The 22,811-nt window shown below is 35.8% G+C and overlaps 1 pseudogene; it reads left to right on the top strand.

Annotated features, from left to right (window-relative positions):
* The first annotated feature begins 9,521 nt into the window (after nucleotides 1-9,521).
* Nucleotides 9,522-10,947, top strand: LOC132668452 (tubulin alpha-1B chain-like; annotated as a pseudogene).
* The last annotated feature ends 11,864 nt before the right edge of the window (nucleotides 10,948-22,811 follow it).

A 22,811-nucleotide genomic window follows, 5' to 3' on the forward strand; every position in this document is an offset into this window, starting at 1 on the left:
TACACACACAAGCCCCTTAAGAAAGCCCTTGGGGAACCTGGGTAGCTCAGTCCAGTAAGTTTTGATTTCAGCTCAGGTCATGATCTCACAGTTTGAGTTCTAGCCCTGCATCGGGCTCTGGGCTGACAGCATGGAGCCTGTTTAGGATTCTCTCTCTCTCTCTGCCCCTCCTCAGCTCAGTCTCTCTCTCTTTCTCTCTCTCTCTTAAGCCCTTTGACCATCTCTGCAGAACTCTAGAACTGTGTGCAGTTTGGAAATTACAACTAAAAATCACAAGGATTATGTCATGAAACAATAGTTCTTTAACTTTGTAAGCCAGCAGGGAAGTGCACATGGTAGGAACCTACACAAAAAGAATGGGTATCATAATCAGCTAAGGTAGAGGTTAAATGTAGTATATTATGTGTAATGAAATGCTTATTTATAATTATTACACAAATAAGTGGACAGAAAGGGAAATTGTTGTTTACACAAATATTATTAGTATTTTGTGCATAACTTGATTACACATAGTAGGATGGACATCTAGAAAGACAGAAATGCTCCACTGCTTTCTGAAGAACCCAGGATCAATAACATATCCAGACCCAGACCTTTCTACTTCATCTGTAGCAGATGCGTTTGAGCAGGTCATGGAGGAACACTCCTGCTCCATCTTCCTCTTCGTTCTAGTATTACACTTCGGTGGAATGTGAATGTGACTTAAACCTTGTTACCTTTATCAAATTTTTTTTCCCTTTGAGGACAGGGTACTTTATTTCACTATATTAAAACAGACTTTTCAGACACTAACTCTGTCAATTGCCGATAAACTTTTTATATCAGTAAGGATGGTTCACCTGTAGGAAAACATCCAAATGAAAGTAGCCGTTAAAAAACAGGGATTGTAATGAGAAATTCAGAGTGTGAGAGTTTTACTCTTTGTCATGAAGATAAGTGTGTAACTTCACCCTTTTTAGTTTTGCAATTCACCCCCACCTTCAGTCCTGATGGTTACATGAAAGTTCTGTGATTCCACATTTGCAGAAAATAATCAGTATGAGGAAAGGAATACAGGGCCTAACACATTCAAACTGTGTTCCTTTTGTCACCTCTGTAATCTACCTTCAGAAGTGGGCATGTGAGCCTTTCTGGTATAAATTTCCAGAAAGTGCCTGATATTTCTTTTCTCCCCAACCCCACCCCAATTCCCCAGAGCTGGCTTAATTCTTAGCTATTCTGTGGTTTGCTATGCCATTCTAAATTCTTCTGTCCTCTTTGTAATTTCCAGTAGGCTATTATCTCTTCTTTCCCCCGATTTCTTATTGGTGTAAGACTTTCCTTTGTTTTGTATTACGATTTTTTGTGGAGTTTGGGGAAGGAGAAAGGAAAAACTACATAAAATCAATATGCTACATTAACTGCAGGTAATGTTTAGGTCAAAATGGCATAGAATTTATAGGCATAAATACCTATAACATTACAAAAAACAACTACAAATAAAATACTAATGTTATTTTAACTCACTTAGGCTGTACTGCTATCAACTTCGACAATACTGCCGCTGACGTTTGTTGAGAACAAGCAGTGATTTATGTGAGGCTACTGAGGTAAAATAAGTTAGTGTTCATTAACTGGCAAAACTATAGGATAAGGCAGGTTGACAAAACAATTTGTGCTGATAAATTGTTGTGTACTTATTTGCAAGGCTGGCATAAATAATCTTATTTCTCAAGGTGCAAACAATAGATAGCAGGAGACCATTAGATGTCATGCCAAGTGGAGGCCCACTAGAGCAATACGGCATTCTCAGAGCTTCTTGCATGAGGACCATTAATTTCCATTTTCTCGTATGTGGGCTCATTTCTAAGAAAAGTCCAAAAGTCCAGTTCCAATAATTTCAATGATGAAGTAGTAATTGTCAAAACAGGTCTAATTGTCTTTGTGCTATTATTTAGGAGAAAACCCTCTACATTCATAAAATTAATGTATTTTCATCTGAATTCTAATTTAAATCAAGAGCAGCAATCATTTTTTGAGAAGATATTTGCTCAGTCATCACTGTTTTGAATTGGTTGGCCCTAATTTTCGAATAGGTTCTTTTAGATGGTAAATTCATTACTTGTCGAGTTCAAGTTTTAAAACTGCTCAGTTAAGTAACTCTCTCTGCCATAATCAGAAGGAGTGGTGCATGCATCTGTTAAAACATTACAATATTTGAAACACAAAGATACTATTACTGTGATTGAATGTGCTAATGAAACTATAAGAATTAAAGTAATTCCCCTATATGTTAGTTAATACATTATCACAGCGTCATAGTAGAGTTTGAACTTTATAATTAATTACAAAATGAATACAGAACCTATTGCAGGTTAGATAAAAGGAAACTACTCAAACTTGAATGTAAAGTGTCCTTAATTTAATTTCATGCTGTAAAATAGTTCCATCATTCTGAACAAGTTATTGATTAAAACGTTTTAAATAAAAATAAAAATTGCCACTTTATTTCTCAATCCTTTGATACAAAAAAAAAAAAAAGATGAGACATCTGGGTGGGTATGGAATACAGAACATTGGATGTCACACCCACTGATTTTCATATTGAGATTTATGGGCTCTGTCTTGATTCTGTTGGAAGGTTGAATTCTATTCTAGTATTCTACTCTATGATTAATTCTTCATATATGCTCTCTAGCCTACTTTTTCTCCACGATTTCCAAGCATCCCCAATAGGTCCCATTCAAGTCATGTAGGCTGTTCTTTGTTCTTTTAGCAGTTGGCATCTGCTTCTATTTAAAACATAGTAAGTTCAACTGTCATTTTTCAAAGTACAACCAATAATATGCTCCGAAATAATGATTGAAGATGTCCAACAGTGACTTCCTAATTTAGACACTTTTACATACAGTGAATATTTTTTTTCATAAGGCAATATTAATGCCTTGATGATTTCAAAATACCAGCTGTAGATTAATACAAAAGGAGACAATACAATATTGTAAGCAAGTTATTATGTAATTTAGGTAATTTTGATAGACTAGAAATACTTACCTACTTTTGGTGTTATTAATAATCCATTTGGTGACCCTAGAAAATTATCTCATAAATCTAGATCTTGAAATATTTCTCTGTAAAATCACTGGAGGAAAATATATGTTTTTTTTTCTTTTCAGTTTTGCCTGATGATATCACAGTGAAAAAAAGTTGAGAATTTATCAGGTTTACCAGATGTCTAATCAAATTTTATTTACTTTGCCAGTTCTAGGTAAATGTTATTTTAAATTATGAATTTACATCAATTCAAAAGAATGTGCATGATTTGTTGTTAAAAATATGAATACACAAGGGAAAGAAGAAAATTCTTGAGACACACAACAAAAGAGTGTACTTTCACAATCTAACAAATCATTAGGTAAAATGGCTCAGAATCCCCATATTCATAAAATGTAATTTCTGCTTCTATTCATTTCAAAGCTTTTCTCTTTGAATAGACAACTAATTTTATTCTTCAATGTATGTTCATCATTAAATCCTTCCTTTAGTTAAATATGTATATGAATATGACAAGAAAGTTTAGTGCTAAAAAAATCATATTGGGAGAGAGTAAGATGAAATCTGTTCATTACTAACCATTTATCAAAATTGTGTAGTTTATGTTTAATCTTCCAAAAATAGATCAACTTTTCATCATGACATAAATCTGTAGTAAAAATTATGGCACTTCACTTACTGATTTTTTTAAAGGAAAAATAACCCTTATAAATCAAGTGGCTAGGCTGTAAAAATTTGGTACAGCAAAGTGGTTTTTAAAATCCTGATTTGCTACACGAATTTAAAACACAACCCCCTCTTAAACTCTGATAATTACATTTCACATGCTCCTTTTCCATAATATATTCTCCAGTCTTGGTAGCAAGGTTGAGGAGAACTAGATATGCTATATTAAACAATTATGTATTGGTCTGCTATTATATCCAAAGCATTGGAATTGATTAAATATAGGTATTAAACTTAATACAACATTATTTTTGGCCTCTATTTTCACATACTGGAAGAAATGAGATTTCTTTAATTTAGAATTTTATTGTTTGGTATAAAAAGCAAACATCTTTGAATGTTCCTTTTAAGGTATCAATATATTCCTTTAATATTAAAAAAGAGCTCAATTATGCGCTTATAAGGATTTTTTTTGCTTTTTTTATATTCTAAAAATGCATCATAATTTATTTCAGCTCAATTTCACAAGCAACCATTGAATATGTACTACTGTATGTTAGTTCAAAAGAAACTCACTTTAAAACTTTACAAAATGATGGGGCGCCTGGGTGGCTTGGTCGGTTGGGCATCCGACTTCGGCTCAGGTCATGATCTCACGGTCCGTGAGTTCGAGCCCGGCGTCAGGCTCTGTGCTGACAGCTCAGAGCCTGGAGCCTGTTTCAGATTCTGTGTCTCCCTCCCTCTCTGCCCCTCCCCTGTTCATGCTCTGTCTCTCTCTGTCTCAAAAATAAATAAACGTTAAAAAAAAAAAAACAACTTTACAAAATGTTTTACATTCCTTTGTATTAATTAGGGAAAAGGCTGTTTATTCACATCTGGGAAACCAAGACCAACAGTGATATTGTAGTCTCTTTTTTATTAACTTTTTTTTAATATGAAATTTATTGTCATAGATGGATACTATTTCTAGGGACATACACCCTAAACTGTATATGGTGTATGGTGTTTGCCTGTGGGCTGGAGAAAGACCTACTTTTCATTAATTTCATTATGTTTTGGCTTTGTTCTATTTGAATGATTTTGTTCAGGGCATGTGCTACATTCTAAATCCATTCTACTTGGGTGTAATTTACCTACTGTAAAGCACAACCAAGTAAAATGTGTAGATCCAGATTAATTTTTCACAAACAACATGAAACCTCATGAACACAACCTCATTCCTCAATCAAGCAACTTCTGATCTTATTTACATCACTGTAGATTATTTTTGTCTTTTTTAAAACTTTATATAATAGAATCATACCATATGTGCTTTATTGTACTTCATTCACTCTACATTTTTGAGATTCATTCGTTTTGTTACATGTTTAAGTAGTGTGTTCTTTTCTAATGCTTGCTGTGTTGTATTCCATTGAATAAATATACCACAATCAGTTTATCTATTCACCTGTTGATGGATATATGGGCTGTCTCTAGTTTGTGGCTCTTATGAGCAAACTTATATAAACATGAGAAGTTATTGCAGTTGTATGTTTTTATTTCTCTTGGTAAAATACCTTGATGTAGGATTGTATGATAAGTGTATTTTAATGTTATAAGACATTGGAAACCAATTTTAAAAGTGACAATACCATTTTACATTTCCATCTGAAATGTATGAGAATTCCATTTGCTCCATATCTTCACCAATACTTGGTATTGTCATTTTTTTTTCAATTTTAGCTTTTCAGGTATGTGTGAAGTAATATATATTATTGTGTTTTATTTTTCATTTCTTGATAACTAAAATATTGAACATCTTTCATCCATTTTTGTTTTGTCATTTGTCTTCTAATTATCGTAAGAGATTTTTATACATTTTGACAATAAGCCCTTTGCATAATTAGATAATGTAAATGTATTCTGTCATTTGGCTTTCTTTTTCACTTTTTAATGTGGTCTTTTGAAAATTATTTTTAAACCCTTGTCTTAGAGGCTTTTTATATTTTGTTTGTTTTACAATTTATGAGGATTTTTGTCTTAAGAAATCTTGTCTGACATCCTGTTCACAATTAATTTTTTGTTATGTTTTCTTCTAGAATTTTATAGTTTTAGGTTTTTATTTAGGCCTATGGTCCATTTTGAGTTAATTTTTCATATTTTATGAGGTAGGGGCTGAAGCTCATTTCTTTTTTAAAAGATATATCCAGGTGCTCTAGGATAGCATATGGAAAACACAATCTTCCCAAACTGAATTACATTGGCACCCTCATTAAATCATTGATCACTTACACATGTATCTATTTATGCATTCTATTCTGTGATATTGATTTTTGTTTCTGGGCTTATGCCAGTATGATATGCTGTTTACTTCTGTATCATCACAGTATGTCTTGAAACAAAATGCTATACACCCTTCAACTTGGTTCTTTTGTTTTAAAATTGTCTTGGCTGTTCGGAGATCTATACATTTTCACAAAAATGTTAGAATTAGTTATGTAGACAAGCATCTTTGCAAATAAGGACAGTTTTATTTCTTCATATCCAATCTATACTCCTTTCACTATATTGTTTGCTTTCTTGTATTGACTAGGAATTTCAGTACAATATTGAATAAAAGTAATGGGAGCAGATTTGTTTTTACATTTCCTGATTTTCCTGATGTTAGCAGTTAGAAGTCAGTCTTTCTTCATTAAATATAATGTGATTTGTGTCTTATAAGAAAAGTTTACATTTCACTAAGTTTTAAAGTTTATTTGATAAATTGTTTATGATATTCCCCTATTATCTATTCAATGTCTGAGGATTAGAGGGTCAACAGTGATGCACCTTCACCTTGATTGATTATTTTTTTCACAGGTCAGTCATACATTGACTATTATAGCAAGTGTGAATATACCTGTTTGTCAACTTTTCTAGCTGTCATTATAGAAAGACAAGCCTAGTACAAATTACTCCCTTATGACTTAAGGTGGAAGTATATAAGAAGGTTTTGTGTGTGTGTGTGTGTGTGAGAGAGAAGGTTTTTAATTGTGAATATACCTTTTTAAAATAAATGCAGGATAGTGCAGATAGTCTGTGGCATATTGTTTGTTTTGATAGCTTGTTTTAAGTCATTAAAATTATTAGCATTAAGTGTGTTATTATCCTTATTTGTATCCTCCATTATTCTTACCCTTCTTTTTCTCTAAGATCTGTAATATTGCCTCATACATTCCTGATATTATTGACTACTGTTTTCTCTTTTTCTTATTATCAGTCTAGCTAGAGTTTCACGGCTTCACTTCTACTTTTCAAGGATGCAAGTGCTTTTCAATAATTTTATCTATCATTTCTTATCATATTGATGTTCATTCTCTGTTCATAATTATCTACCTTCTAATTTGGCTTTAATTTGCTCTTTTATCTAGTTTCTTAATTTGGTAGCTTAGATCATTGACTTTAACCATTCTCCTTTTATAATAAAATGTTAAAATATAAATTTTTATCTAAGCATTGCTTGAGTTGTATTCCTCAAATTTCATTATGTTATACTTCATAGTTAACCCTATTTAATTTTCAAAATTTTTCTGACATCTTTTCTGATTTCTTCTTTGACCCATCGGTTATTCAGAGTATGTTATTTAATTTACAAATATCTGAGAATATTACAAATATATTTTGGTTATTGATTCATAATTAAGTTTTATCTCTTCAAAGAATCCATTTTTAATGAATCCAATCCTTATAGATTCACTAAGACTTGATTTATGGCCCAAAATATTGTCTACTTTGTGAATATTCCATTTTCACTTTAAAATAATATGTAGCCTGAAATTATTAAATGTAATGTCTATTAATATTAATTAGTTACAAATATTTCATAATAATTTTAATTTTTATATTCTTACCAATTTTCTGTGTATTTGTTCTGTCACGTATGACAAGAGAAAGGTTGAAATATCCAACTATATTGTGAATTGGACAGTTTATTTTTTCCATCTGTTTATTGTCTTTTAATGTACTTTGAAATTCTATTGTTAGATGAACAGACATTAGATTTGCTTGTCTTCTTGTTTATTTGATCTTTTTATCAAAATAAATACCTTTCCTTGTCTGTTAATATTCCTTTAACTGAAGCACACTTTGTCTGGTATTCATAGAGCCACTTCAGTTTTGTAATAATTAGTGTATTCATGCTCCAACTTTTCCACATTCTTTTACTTTCTACTTATCTATGTCTTTATATTTAAAGTCAGGATATTTTTTTTAATTTTGTATTGTTGAGTCTTCCTTTGTGTTTATATTTTAGTATGCATTTACCTTATTTGTAACTCTACATTCACTTGAGTAGGTATATTTTCTAATTAGAAACATTTTCCTTCAGCCTAAAGTACTTATTTTATTATTTTAGAGTACAGGTATGCTTTAAATAATATATTTTTCTCCTTTTACTTATGCACTGCTTATTCACATCATATTTATATGCAATGGAGAATCATGGTAAAAGAATAAAAATATTGTGTGCCCACCACAACCAATACTAACATTTTAAAATGATACTATATTTTGTGGCTAGAACACAGAAGTAAAAGAACACTTTTTCCATTTATCCACTTATCTATTTATTCCATTTACCCATAAACACATTTTCATTCACCCATCCTCTAGCTGGTAGACATTTAAGTTGCTTCTTTCTTTCCCTATTCTCTCTCCAGCAAATACTGATATAATGAACATTCGGTGAATAATTCTTTGTACAGGTGGTTTTAGGCTTCTCTAAAGTATATAATAGAACTGTAGAACCAAGTCTTAGATACATCTTCAAAACTACCATTCATTGCCTAGCTGATTATAAGGCAGTTATACCAATTCTAGGCATCCTTGGGGTGGAATTAAGGATCAGTATACAGAGTTGCTACAATATATTACATAAAATGTCAAGTTTCCAGCAAAGTTTAGGTAACATAGAAAGAAATAGAAAAGTGTGACCCATTGACAGAAAATAAAAGGCAGTAGAAACTTCTTTTAAGGGGGCCCAGGTGATGGGCTTAGCAAGAAAGACTTCTAAGAAGTTATTTTAAATAATTAAAGGCAACCATACCAAAAGAAAATAAAAGGAGATATGATGAAAATGTTCTGTCAAATAGAGAACATCAATAAACAGATCAAAATTATTAATTATTAAATAAAAATTATGAAATTAAAATTTTATATCCAAATGGTTTTAAAAAATGACTAAAGCTAACAACTACATATTTGATATAGTAGAAAGAAAAAAAATAAATTTGAAAATATATCAAGATATTATGCAATCTAAACAGAAGAATAAAAATAATGAAAAAGTAAACAATGCTTCAGAAAAATGTGGGATACCATCAAGCACAACATTGTACATATGCCAGAAGGAGAAGAGAATGATAAGGAGAAAAAAGAGAGAGAAAAGAATGAAAAAAATGTTGACTATGTAAAAATAAAAAGGAATATAGAGGACTGATATGAATACTTCTATCCTAACATATTAGAAATCCTAGATGAAATGGACAAATTTTTGAAAAGTCACAAATTATTAAAAATTATTCAAGAAGAAATAGAGATTCTAAATAGACTTATAACAGTTAAATACCTTTATTGATATTTTTAAAGACTTCCCACAAAGAAAAGAACAAGCCCAGATGACTTTACTAGTGAATGCTACCAAACATTTAAAAACCAAACTGTAACCTTAACAAGTTTCTCCAAAACCAAAAAATAAATGAAGAGGGAGTGCATTACTTACCTCCACTCTTAGCTTGTCAGGAACAGTCATCAGGACCCAATGTCTGTATGCTCCTATAACCTGTACCTGCTAACCCATAGCCATAATGTGTGAGCACATCTCCATCTCCATTGGCCAGGCTGGTGTCCAGATTGGCAATGCCTGCTGGGAACTCTACTGCCTGGAATACAACATCCAGCCTGATAGCCAGATGCCAAGTGACAAGATCACTAGGGGAGGAGATGACTCCTTCAACACCTTCTTCAGTGAAACAGGTTCTGGCAAGCATGTGCCCAGGGCAATGTTTTTAAATTTGGAACCCATAGTCATTGGTACCTACCGCTAGCTCTTCCACCCTGAGAAGCTCAGCACAGGCAAGGAAGATGCTGCCAATAACTGTGGCCCAGGGCACTATACCATTGGCAAGGAGATCCTTGACTTGGTCTTGGACCGAATTTGAAAACTGGCTGACCAGTGCACAGGTCTTCAGGGTGACTCAATTTTCCACAGCTTTGGAGAAGAAACTGGTTCTGAGTTCACTTCCCTAATGATGGAACGTCTCTCTGTTGATTATGGCAAGAAGTCCAAGCTTGAGTTCTCCATTTACCCAGTCCCCCAGATTTCCAGTTTTTGGTGAACCCCAAGCTCCATCCTCACGACCCACATCACCCTGGAGCACTCTGTGCCTTCATGGTAGACAATGAAGCCATCTATGACATCTGTCGTAAAAGTTTCAATATTGAATCCCCAACCTACACTAATCTTAGCTGCCTTACTAGCCAGGTTGTGTCTTCCATCATTGCTTCCCTCAGATTGGATGGAGCCCTGAATATTGGTCTGACAGAATTCCACATCAACCTGGTATCCTATCCCTGCATCCACTTCCCCCTGGCCACATGTGCTCTTGTCATCTCTGCTGTGAAAACCTACCATGAACATCTTTCTGCAGCAGAGATGACTAATGCATGGTTTTAACCAACCAACCAGATGGTGAAATGTGACCCCATCATGGTAAATATGTGGCTTTCTGCCTGTTGTACCATGACGATGTGGTTCTCAAAGATGTCAATGTTGCCATTGCCACCATGAAGACCAAACACAACGTCCAGTTTGTGGACTGGTGCCCCATTGGCTTCAAAGTTGGCATTAATTACCAGCCTCCCACTGGTACCTGGTGGAGACCTAGCCACAGTACAGCAAACTGTGTGCATGCTGAGCAACACCATCGCCATTCCTGCAGCCTAGGCTTGCCTGGACCACAAGTTTGACTTGATGTATGTTCAGCATGCTTTTATTCACTGGTATGTGGGTGAGGATGCGGAGGAAGGAGAGTTTTCTGAGGACTGGGAGGGCATGGCCTAAGAAATCCTTTATGAGATTCCATAATCTTGAGAAGGATTATGAGGAGGTTGGTGTGTATTTTGTTTAAGGAGAGAGTGAAGAAGAAGGAGAGAAATACTAATTACCATTCCTTTCAGCCCTGCAACTTATCACACTCAGAAATTCAGCTTCTGCATTAGGTGACAGGCGTCAAAGCTCTCTAGTTAGATTGTCTTCACTTTTAACTGTGATCACATCTTACTTTTCCATGTGTACCTGTAAGATTTTTCCATTATGTCTTAAAGGGCTTAAGAAAGAAAAAAAAAAAAAACAGATGAAGAGGGTCCATTTTTCAACTCAATCTGAGTTCAATATTACTCTGATGTCAAAACATCATCCCCCCCCAAAAAAAAAAAAACTAAAAATTAATGTTTCTTAAGAGTACATATGTGAAAAAAATCCTCAGAGTACTATAAAACTAAATCTAGCAAAAAACTAAAATCTAATATAAAAGAATTATAAACCATGATCCCGCAGGAGTCAACCCAATAATCAAAGGTTGGCTTAATATCCAACTATAAATGAATGTAATACACATTTTAGTAAAGTAATGGCCTTATGAAGAGGTCCTATGATGCCCTGTAGTACAGCGTCCTCAGTTTACCAGAACCTGGGGCTTTAGGGGGTCTCTTCTGAGTGTGTTGCATATGTCCTACTATTGTGGTTGAGGCATGTTTGCCTTCGGTCCAATTGTCTCCAATGGCTCCCTTTGCCTGTTGCAGGTGGGGCTTGATTTCTGTGTTGCTCGTGGGTGAGTCTGGGGCCACCCTGAGCTTGAGTTGAATCAGATCAGACATTTGGCAGGGCTGCAGAAGCACTGAACTGGAGGCACTCTCCTCTTGGCATCCCCTGAGAAACTTTCATTGGTGGGTAAGGCCTGAAGTCAGACCAGTTGTCTGCCGCAGCCCACTGCTGGGTTGTGGTGAGACTGGTGTGTGTGTGGTTATCTTCCCCTCTCCCCAAGGCAGGAATCCCTTTGGTGTGGTGCTGGCCCCAATCAGGGCTGCTTGCACATGATCAGGCTTATGGCATCATGTTGGATTTGCCAAAGGTGTATTAGAAGCCATGTCCACAGGAGATCACAGGGGTAGAGTGTGCAGTGCCAGCAAGTTACTTGCAGGTCCCCTGTGCAAGGGAATCTGTAGCCTCCTCAGAAAACTCCTGATAAGGCCTTGTTGGAGCAGACAGATTCACAGAAGCACCAGGGGGCTGGGTGCTGTTAGCAAGTTAGGCAGAGAGTGTTGGCGCTGTGCTGGTTCCCAAAAGTGTCCATGTATCTAGGCTGGGGTGGAGGCTGCGGGGGGAGGGAGGCAGAGGTGGGAAATTGTACCCACCAGCTCTTGTGTTCTTTGAGAAGTCTCTTCTCACACTCTAAGATTAGTAAATAAATCTGCTTCCTGAATATCCTAGGTATTTCTCAAACAGCTGCTTCTATGCTGTATCTCAGCTAGGCTATTTGTTGTGTTGGCTCTTTAAAGGTGGGGACTTAGTTTCCTATAGCCCTTTGGTTCTCCCAGAATTGAGCCTGCTGATTTTTAAAGTTCCAGGTGTTGAGCACCACTGATTATAAAAACTCATGAAGCCAGGCCCCTCTGGCCTTAAAAGACAAATGTTGTGGGGATTCATCTTCCCAGTGTGGGCCCTCCCATGCCTGGGGAGCCCCGTACGGGGGTCCACTTGTCTTCCATCTCCATGTCTCTGGTGACCCTCCCTCCTGTGGATATACCCATGGGTATGTTTGTCTCTTGACCATCTCTGCCTTTCCTACTCTTCAATGTGGTCTCTTCTCTACATTTAACCATGTAAAGTCTGTTCTGCCACTCTTTATGTTGTTTTCTGGTTTATTTACATTGATGTGGGTGTTATCTAATGATATCCATGGGCCTAGGTGAGCCCAGATTCCTCCTACACTGCCATCTTGCCCAGAACTCCTAGTTAGTACTCTTTTTATTAAATATAAATGGAACAGTATGGGAAACTTGTGTATTAGTTTTCTGTTGTAACAAATTACTACCTAAGTAGTGACTTAAACAACACAAATGTATCATCTTAAAGTCTGTAGGTCAGAAGCCCAATGTGGGTCTCACTGGGCTAAAATCACTGTGAACAGGGCTCCATTTCTTTCTGGAGGCTCTAGGGAAGGATCCATTTCCTTGACTATTTGGTTTATTGGAAGAACACAATTCCTTGTATTTGTAGTTCTGAGGCCCCATTTTCTTACTGTCAGCAGAGGTCCATTTCCAGCTCCTAAAGGCCAGCCACATTCCTTGGGTGAATCCCGCATACTGCTCCTTCATAACCAGCAATGGTAAACCAAATGCCTCTCACACTTCAGATCTCCCCTCCTTCTATCATCACACCTCTCTGGTCCACTCCTCTTTTTTCATCTTCCACTGTTAAGGACATGCATGATTAGATTAGTCCCACCCAGATAATCCTGAATAATCTCTCCATCTCAAATTTTTTAACCTTAATCACGTCTGCAACGTTTCTTTTGCCATGTAACACTACATATACACACATTCTGGGGGTTGGGAGATAGAAAAATTTAGGGAACAACTTTCTGACCATCATAACCTAACTGACATGGATGTGGGAAAAGAAGCACCAGACCATGATCGTCTCTGAGAGAAAAGCTTCAGTGCCTCAAGAGAGAGTATAGTAGGTAAATTCGAAAGAGAGGAGAGTACAGGAAACAGGGTCCTACCTCAGATGGAAAGCAAAGGTAGAGAAGAAAGTTGCCTCGGGGACTTTTAGTAGCACAGTCCTCAGAAAGAAGTGTCCAAGGCTAATTGTGTCTTCCCTGGAAACCTACATTAGAGATGCATGTGCATTCTTATAAAAATAAACCTTGAACTGGAAACCCCTTCACAGAAACAGTAAGCTTTGAGGAAGTTTATGAAGACACATGTGTTTTAAATTGTCCCATCCCTACCCCTCACTGGAATACCTAGCATAATCTCACTTAATATCACTGTCTTGACAATTGTTTACATAGACCTCTGGAAACGAGGAGTTGAAATTGGAAAATGCCTTACAGTGGACATAAAATAGCACATTGAAATCCCCCCCTAAAGATTACAGTTTACCTAAAATTTGCAGACTGCATTTCTAAACTGTAACTTTGAATAATTGTCAAGTCTCTATAATTATAATAGTAATGTAGTTGTAGGCACATTTCTTCCCACTCAGAAGTGGATGTGAAAGGATTTTTTGTGCACTTGTTTCTCATTTATATAGATTTCAAATTTCACACCAGTACAAGGATGGAATTTCTAGTTTTTTGGGTTTTTTTCAATTTTTTTTAACGTTTATTTATTTTTGAGACAGAGACAAAGCATGAACGGGGGAGGGTCAGAGAGAGGGAGACACAGAATCTGAAACAGGCTCCAGGCTCCAAGCTGTCAGCACAGAGCCCGAAGCGGGGCTCGAACTCATGGACCACGAGATCATGACCTGAGCTAAAGTCGAACGCCTAACTGACTGAGCCACCCAGGCGCCCTGGAATTTCTAGTTTTAACTGGATCATATTCCATTCTTCTAAAATCCTCAAACTCAATTCTGCAGCCAGTTACAAGCAAAATATCTTACCGGTATAAAGATTTTAAGTGCTTACAACTCAAATTTAAGCTTCAGGCCTCTAGTGTTAAATGTCTGTAATTTATGCCAAGTGTCAGAATCATTGTAATGAGAAACAGGGAACAGTGAGACATAGTGCCATTGTTACATGCCATCTGTAGAGTATCAAAAATATCTTCAATGTCAGTGTTAATGCTATAATTGTAGGGGCCATTGGTGACATGTTAGAGTCAATACTTTAATCTGAAGAGGCCATCATCATTAATCGGTTGTACTCACTGGCTGAGAAATGGCTCCATTTTTGTAGCTTATAAAATCAAAGTGGTTTTGTGGTCTTTGTGTAAGTTCTAAGCCTTTCTTTTCAAAGCTATTGACTAAGCCTTATTTTCATGATGAGTTCAGCATGAAAGCAGAAGCAAGAGTAATTTCATACTCTTAATGACTTTTTTCTTTAATACTTAAACAGGAATTATTGCTTTTTAAAGGACCCTTTGGTTTTATATTAAAATTTGTTAAGCTCAAACATTAGTACTTCATTAAACTGTTTTTGAGTTTTCTAATATAATAAGGTCTAATGGCTTAATTTAATTAAGCAAACATAACATTTAGCAGGCATGCTGTATTTTCTCCAAACTACCGATTTTCAATCTTTAAATTCTTGAGGGATAAGAGTGTTCTGCATTCAGATCTTTTACCACATAAGATCTTGCACCATGTAATTAAAACATTTGCATTTGTTTCCAGATAAACTACCTGATTTAGGCCTACCTTTTTCCCATGATAATAGAGATGTAAATTGAAAGAAAGCATTCAAGAACTAGTGAAAATCTGAAATAGCCCCTATGGAGATTTGAAAAGGGGATCAATTAGGAATAAATAAAAGGATTTGCGATTAGAGAACAGGTTGCAAAAGTTACAACTCCTACAATTGTAGCAGAGCCAATAGGTAAGACTGTGGGATATATTTTCCCCCTCAAAGCAGTGCTCAATATTACAATAACATGATAAAAACAAGGGGATAGATGCAAGGGGTATATGAATAAACAGTACTTGATGATCTGTTGGAGTAAGAACCAGGTCTCTCTAAGATGACTCCACGGTTTCGAGCCTGGGAAATTGTGGATAGTAATGCTTTCTTCACATAGAAATCACAAAACACGATGAGACTGTGGTAAGATGGAGAAGAGAGTTCGCTTTCAGTCTCTTGAGGTCATGTTACTTGAGAGACTTCCAGGTGGAGAGACTATGAAATGCAGGCATTCAAAATCAAAATAAAATGAAATTTATTCAGTTTTGTTTTCTAGTTGTCGAGTAAACTGGGCCTTGGCAAAGAACCTTTGTTTCTTTAGGAATCATATGGTTCATCCTAGATGAGGAAAAATAAAAGAAAATTATCTTATAGTTCAGTTATGACACATTCTCAAGGGAATGGTGTTGACAGTTCTGTAATCACATGGTCTGAAGCAATTTCCAGAAGATTATTAAATATACAGGGTTTGATGGAGGATCTAGACTGTTTCCTGTCTAACTCCCAAAAATATACGATATATGGAACTCACTCAACTGTGTTCAACTGTGGAGACTGTTAACAGCTACTTAACGTATTTTTATTTTGCTAATGGGGAGGAAAAACATACATGAAGAAGAGGTATGTCTTCCTATTGGCCAACTCAATTATTCCTCGTTTTTTAAACATTTGTCCTATTGTTTTTTAAACATTTGAATAGGTTGTCACCTGTGAAATCAGGTGGAGAAAAGGTTTATAATACTAATAGAGATTATACTAATATTTTTTGCAATGCTAGTATACCAAATACATTCAAATTCTGTATATTTTAGGCTTTAAGGGTGATAATTTTACCTGAAAATATCAGACAAAAGCAAAAACTATCTATAAAACCATTCTTTCTGAGAAAGATATAAAGTAAGAAGTTTATCTGCAGTTCCTTTCCCAGAAGTGACCACAAATAACAATTCTTGTTATTGTTTCACTTCTTGGAAACAAACTCAGTAGGGTGAAGGAAAGTGATCCTCTGCAGAATAATGGAAGTACTGTGTAAGAAGTAACAAGCAAATGTAGGAAAAGTGAATATGAAAGACTACCAACTGTTTAAAGCAACAATGTTAACAAAGCACTGTGGTGTGGATAATATATCTGACGGTAAAATATGTAACAAAAAGGAAAATCTGCTACAGGAGTGAAATAGAGTTAAAAAAAAATGTTTTACATTATACTGGACTTAGTCTAATTTAAGGTACATGGTAATAAGTTATGGATGCCTTTTGTAATTTCTGAAGGAACCAGGAAAAGAATGATAATTAAAGCCATAACAAGTCAAGGGCACCTGGATGGCTCAGTCAATTGAGCCTCTGACTCTTGGTTTTAGCTCATGTCATGATCCCAGTGTCATAATTAAGATTAGCCCTCTCTCACTCTCTGCCCCTCCCTGACGTGTGTGTGTGTGTGTGTGTGTGTGTGTGTGTGTTTTCTTTCTAAAAACAACAACAAAAAAAGCCATAACAAATCAGATAACAAGAGATACACTAAAATAAGTAAAAATATGCAATTAATCAATACAAAAATCAAGAAAAGGTAAATAAAAGGGCAAATAAAAGATACTGTAAATGGGAAAAAAATGAGCAAGATTTTATACTCCAGCCTATATATATACACATATATACACACATAGACATATATGTGTCTATGTAAACATGCTATGCAAGCAAAAACAAAGCTAGTTTGGCTATCCTAATATACTATAGATTATTATATTTTTAATTTATATTAACATGTAATATTACTATAGCACAAATAGACTTAAGGATAAAAGTAACAGAGATAAATAGGGATATTTCATAATGATAGTTAACTTAGTAGGAATATATAACATTAATAAATTTATATAAGCTTAATAATATAGCTTTAAAATACATAAACCAAAAGTGACACACCTAAAATAAGAAATCAGTAAATCCACAACATAAGTGGGAGATTTTTAAACATTTCTCTTAGTAAGTTATAGAAAAAGGAGACAGTTACAGCACATTTAAACATCATAATTAACCAATTTGACCTGATTGAGAGTATAGCCAACAAATTGCAGAAGTGTACATAAAACATTTATCAAAAACATTTATCAAAAATATTTATTAAAAACATAAAACATTTATCAAAATATCCTGGACTATTAATCATGTCTCAACACATTCCAGAGGTTGAAAATAGGACAGTGTATGTTCTGTGAATACTGTGGTATTAAATCAGGGCTCAATAAGGAAAAAATAACTACAAAATATCCACATTTGTGTAAATGAATCAGAACACTTCGTTTTTTTATACACGATACATCTTTTAATATAGTCATATATGTATATATTATATATGTAATTTAAACAATTGTTTAATGTTTATTTATTTATTTTTATTTTTTAATATGAAATTTATTGTCACATTGGTTTCCATACAACACCCAGTGCTCATCCCAAAAGGTGCCCTCCTCAATACCCATCACCTACCCTCCCCTCCCTCCCACCCCCCATCAATCCTCAGTTTGTTCTCAGTTTTTAAGTCTCTTATGCTTTGGCTCTCTCCCTCTCTAACCTCTTTTTTTTTTTTTCTTCCCCTCCCCCATGGACTTCTGTTAAGTTTCTCAGGATCCACATAAGAGTAAAAACATATGGTATCTGTCTTTCTCTGTATGACTTATTTCACTTAACATAACACTCTCCAGTTCCATCCACATTGCTACAAAGGGCCGTATTTCATTCTTTCTCATGGCCATGTAGTATTCCACTGTCTATATAAACCACAATTTCTTTATCCATTCGTCAGCTGACAGACATTTAGGCTCTTTCCATAATTTGGCTATTGTTGAGAGTGCTACTATAAACATTGGGTACAAGTGCCCCTGTGCATCAGCACTCCTATATCCCTTGGGTAAATTCCTAGCAGTGCTATTGGTGGGTCATAGGGTAGGTCTATTTTTAATTTTTTGAGGAAACTCCACACTGTTTTCCAGAGCAGCTGCACCAGTTTGCGTTCCCACCAACAGTGCAAGAGGGTTCCCGTTTCTCCACATCCTCTAGCATCTATAGTCTCCTGATTTGTTCATTTTAGCCATTCTGACTGGCATGAGGTGGTATCTCAGTGTGGTTTTGATTTGTATTTCCCTGATGAGGAGCAACATTGAGCATCTTTTCATGTGCCTTTTGGCCATCTGGATGTCTTCTTTAGAGAAGTGTCTATTCATGTTTTCTGCCCATTTCTTCACTGAATTATTGTTTTTTCGGGTATGGAGTTTGGTGAACTCTTTATAGATTTTGGATACTAGCCCTTTGTCCGATGTGTCATTTGCAAATATCTTTTCCCATTCTGTTGGTTGCCTTTTAGTTTTGTTGGTTGTTTCCTTTGCTGTGCAGAAGCTTTTTACCTTCATGAGGTCCCAATAGTTCATTTTTGCTTTTAATTCCCTTGCCCTTAGGGATGTGTCAAGTAAGAAATTGCTGCGGCTGAGGACAGAGAAGTTTTTTCCCTGCTTTCTCCTCTAGGGTTTTGATGGTTTCCTGTCTCACATTCAGGTCCTTTATCTATTTTGAGTTTATCTTTGTGAATGGTGTAAGAAAGTGGTCTAGTTGTATTCTTCTGCATGTTGCTGTCCAGTTCTCCCAGCACCATTTGTTAAAGAGACTGTCTTCTTTCCATTGGATATTCTTTCCTGCTTTGTCAATGATTAGTTGGCCATACTTTTGTGGGTCTAGTTCTGAGGTTTCTATTTTATTCCATTGGTCTATGTGTCTGTTTTTGTGCCAATACCATGCTGTCTTGATGATCACAGCTTTGTAGTAGAGGCTAAAGTCTGGGATTGTGATGCCTCCTGCTTTGGTCTTCTTCTTCAAAATTACTTTGGCTATCAGGGCCTTTTGTGGTTCCATACAAATTTTAGGATTGCTTTTCTAGCTTCAAGAAGAATGCTGGTGCAATTTTGATTTGGATTGCATTGAATGTATAGATAGCTTTGGGTAGTATTGACATTTTGACAATATTTATTCTTCCAATCCATGAGCACGGAATGTTTTTCCATTTCTTTATATCTTCTTCAATTTCCTTCATAAGCTTTCTATAGTTTTCAGCATACAGATCTTTTACATCTTTGGTTAGATTTATTCCTAGGTATTTTCTGCTTCTTGGTGCAATTGTGAATGGGATCAGTTTCTTTATTTGTCTTTCTGTTGCTTCATTGTTAGTGTATAAGAATGCAACTGTTATCTGTACATTGATTTTGTATCCTGCGACTTTGCTGAATTCATGTATCAGTTCTAGCAGACTTTTGGTGGAGTCTATCCGATTTTCCGTGTATAATATCATGTCATCTGCAAAAAGTGAAAGCTTGACTTCGTCTTTGCCAATTTTGATGCCTTTGATTTCTTTTTGTTGTCTGATTGCTGATGCTAGAACTTCCAACACTACGTTAAACAACAGCGGTGAGAGTGGGCATCCCTGTCGTGTTCCTGATCTCAGGGAAAAAGCTCTCAGTTTTTCCCCATTGAGGATGATGTTAGCTGTGGGCTTTTCATAAATGGCTTTTATGATCTTTAAGTATGTTCCTTCTATCCCGACTTTCTCAAGGGTTTTTATTAAGAAAGGGTGCTGAATTTTGTCAAATGCCTTTTCTGCATCGATTGACAGGATCATATGGTTCTTTTTTGTTTTATTAATGTGATGTATCACGTTGATCGATTTGCGAATGTTGAACCAGCCCTGCATCCCAGGAATGAATCCCACTTGATCATGGTGAATAATTCTTTTTATATGCTGTTGAATTCGATTTGCTAGTATCTTATTAAGAATTTTTGCATCCATATTCATCAGGGATATTGGCCTGTAGTTGTCTTTTTTTACTGGGTCTCTGTCTGGTTTAGGAATCAAAGTAATACTGGCTTCATAGAATGAGTCTGGAAGTTTTCCTTCCCTTTCTATTTCTTGGAATAGCTTGAGAAGGATAGGTATTATCTCTGCTTTAAATGTCTGGTAGAACTCCCCTGGGAAGCCATCTGGCCCTGGACTCTTATTTGTTGGGAGATTTTTGATAACCGATTCGATTTCTTCGCTGGTTATGGGTCTGTTCAAGCTTTCTATTTCCTCCTGATTGAGTTTTGGAAGAGTGTGGGTGTTTAGAAATTTGTCCATTTCTTCCAGGTTGTCCACTTTGCTGGCATATAATTTTTCATAGTATTCCCTGATAATTGTTTGTATCTCTGAGGGATTGGTTGTAATCATTCCATTTTCATTCATGATTTGATCTATTTGGGTCATCTCCCTTTTCTTTTTGAGAAGCCTGGCTAGAGGTTTGTCAATTTTGTTTATTTTTTCAAAAAACCAACTCTTGGTTTCGTTGATCTGCTCTACAGTTTTTTTAGATTCTATATTGTTTATTTCTGCTCTGATCTTTATTATTTCTCTTCTTCTGCTGGGTTTAGGCTGCCTTTGCTGTTCTGCTTCTATTTCCTTTAGGTGTGCTGTTAGATTTTGTATTTGGGATTTTTCTTGTTTCTTGAGATAGGCCTGGATTGCATTGTATTTTCCTCTCTGGACTGCCTTCGCTGCATCCCAAAGCGTTTGGATTGTTGTATTTTCATTTTCATTTGTTTCCATATATTTCTTAATTTCTTCTCTAATTGCCTGGTGGACCCATTCATTCTTTAGTAGGGTGTTCTTTAACCTCCATGCTTTTGGAGGTTTTCCAGACTTTTTCTTGTGGTTGATTTCAAGCTTCATAGCACTGTGGTCTGAAAGTATGCATGGTATGAATCAGAACACTTCTAACTAACCTAAGCTTGAAATGAAAAGTCAATCATGAGGGCATGAGAAAATACTTCGAATTCAATGGTAATGAAAATATAGCTTATCAAACTGTTCAGTACGCAGCCAAAGCAATAAAAAAATGGGAAACTCCCGTTGATAGAAACTACCATTCTATAGTACTGGGATGCACTAGTACAAGATGCACTTCAAGATAAGAATGTGACAGATGATGTGCCTTCAGGCACCGTTTAAAATTTTTATTTATTTATGTATTTATGTATTTATTTATTTATTTTTATAGAGAAAGAGCCAGAGAGAGAAAGAAAGTCCATGCCCATGGGGGGTGGGGTAAAGAGGGAGAAGAGTGAGAATCCCAAGCAGGCTCTGTGGTCAGTGCAGAGCCCAACACAGGGCTCGATTCCATGACCCTGAGATCATAACCTGAGCCGAAATCAAGAGTCAGATGTTTAACCGACTGAGCCACCCAGGTGCCACCAGACACCTTTTGGTGCCAGCTTGGAGGCAAGCATCTTGAGGAAATATTCCTCAGATCCCCTTTAGAGGAAAAATTAATATCATTTCCCCTTTGTTTCATGGTGAAGACCGTTTTCTGGCATTTGGCTGAGTCTTCTACCTTACCTTCCCATCAGGTTATTAACTTTGTCACAAGAAATTGAATTATAAAATTTAGAACCTTGCCTAATACGTATTTTGCAACATAAAATCAAATCACCTATATCAACAGAATAAAAGTCAATACTAAATTTCAGATGCCTACAGTTTGAAGACTGAAACTGATATGATTTCAAACAGAGACAATAATATGTAAAGCTGACCTCCAATCATAGTGCTTAGATGGCTCTCTGAAGATTTCCAATACCCTCTCTGGACAGATGCTGGGTGCTCTGGAGAATTAATCAGCCAAGAACCAAATGTATTGGTCATTTGAGCCAAGCTGCCTCATAGATTGCTGGCATTTGAACAAAAGAGGTAGCTGGCAAGATTAACAAAATTACTCTGTTCCATTTTTATAAATTTAGCCAGAAAGGCTCACTGGCTTTTAAAGAAGTAAGAAGATTAAGATATTTCAAGACACACAGAAATCAACTGAGAAACGTGGAAAAAAATTCTCTATGTTCAACCAGGAATAAAAAACATCACAATTAGTACAAGCATGCTAAATTATCCTTAATCATTAAAATTAACTTATATGATACATTCTTTCCATTTTGTGTCTTTCAAATTACTTTAACTTTAATTAGCACCAGTATTATGTTTCTCTTAATCACTTTCATGAAAATGAGAGTTATCTCTAAAAGTCTGTTACGTTGGGTTCTCTTAAATCCCCAATCATATTTCATGTGTTAGGCAAATATTAACTTAATTGATAAACATCAGATAATCCTTGTTTTCCTCTGCATTTTATTTTTTTAAAATTTTTTTTTCAACGTTTTTTATTTATTTTTGGGACAGAGAGAGACAGAGCATGAACGGGGGAGGGGCAGAGAGAGAGGGAGACACAGAATCGGAAACAGGCTCCAGGCTCCGAGCCATCAGCCCAGAGCCTGATGCGGGGCTCAAACTCACGGACCGCGAGATCGTGACCTGGCTGAAGTCGGACGCTTAACCGACTGC

Source organism: Panthera onca, chromosome B3, assembly GCF_046562875.1.
Source record: "Panthera onca isolate mPanOnc1 chromosome B3, mPanOnc1 haplotype 2, whole genome shotgun sequence".
Taxonomy (NCBI): Eukaryota; Metazoa; Chordata; class Mammalia; order Carnivora; family Felidae; genus Panthera; species Panthera onca.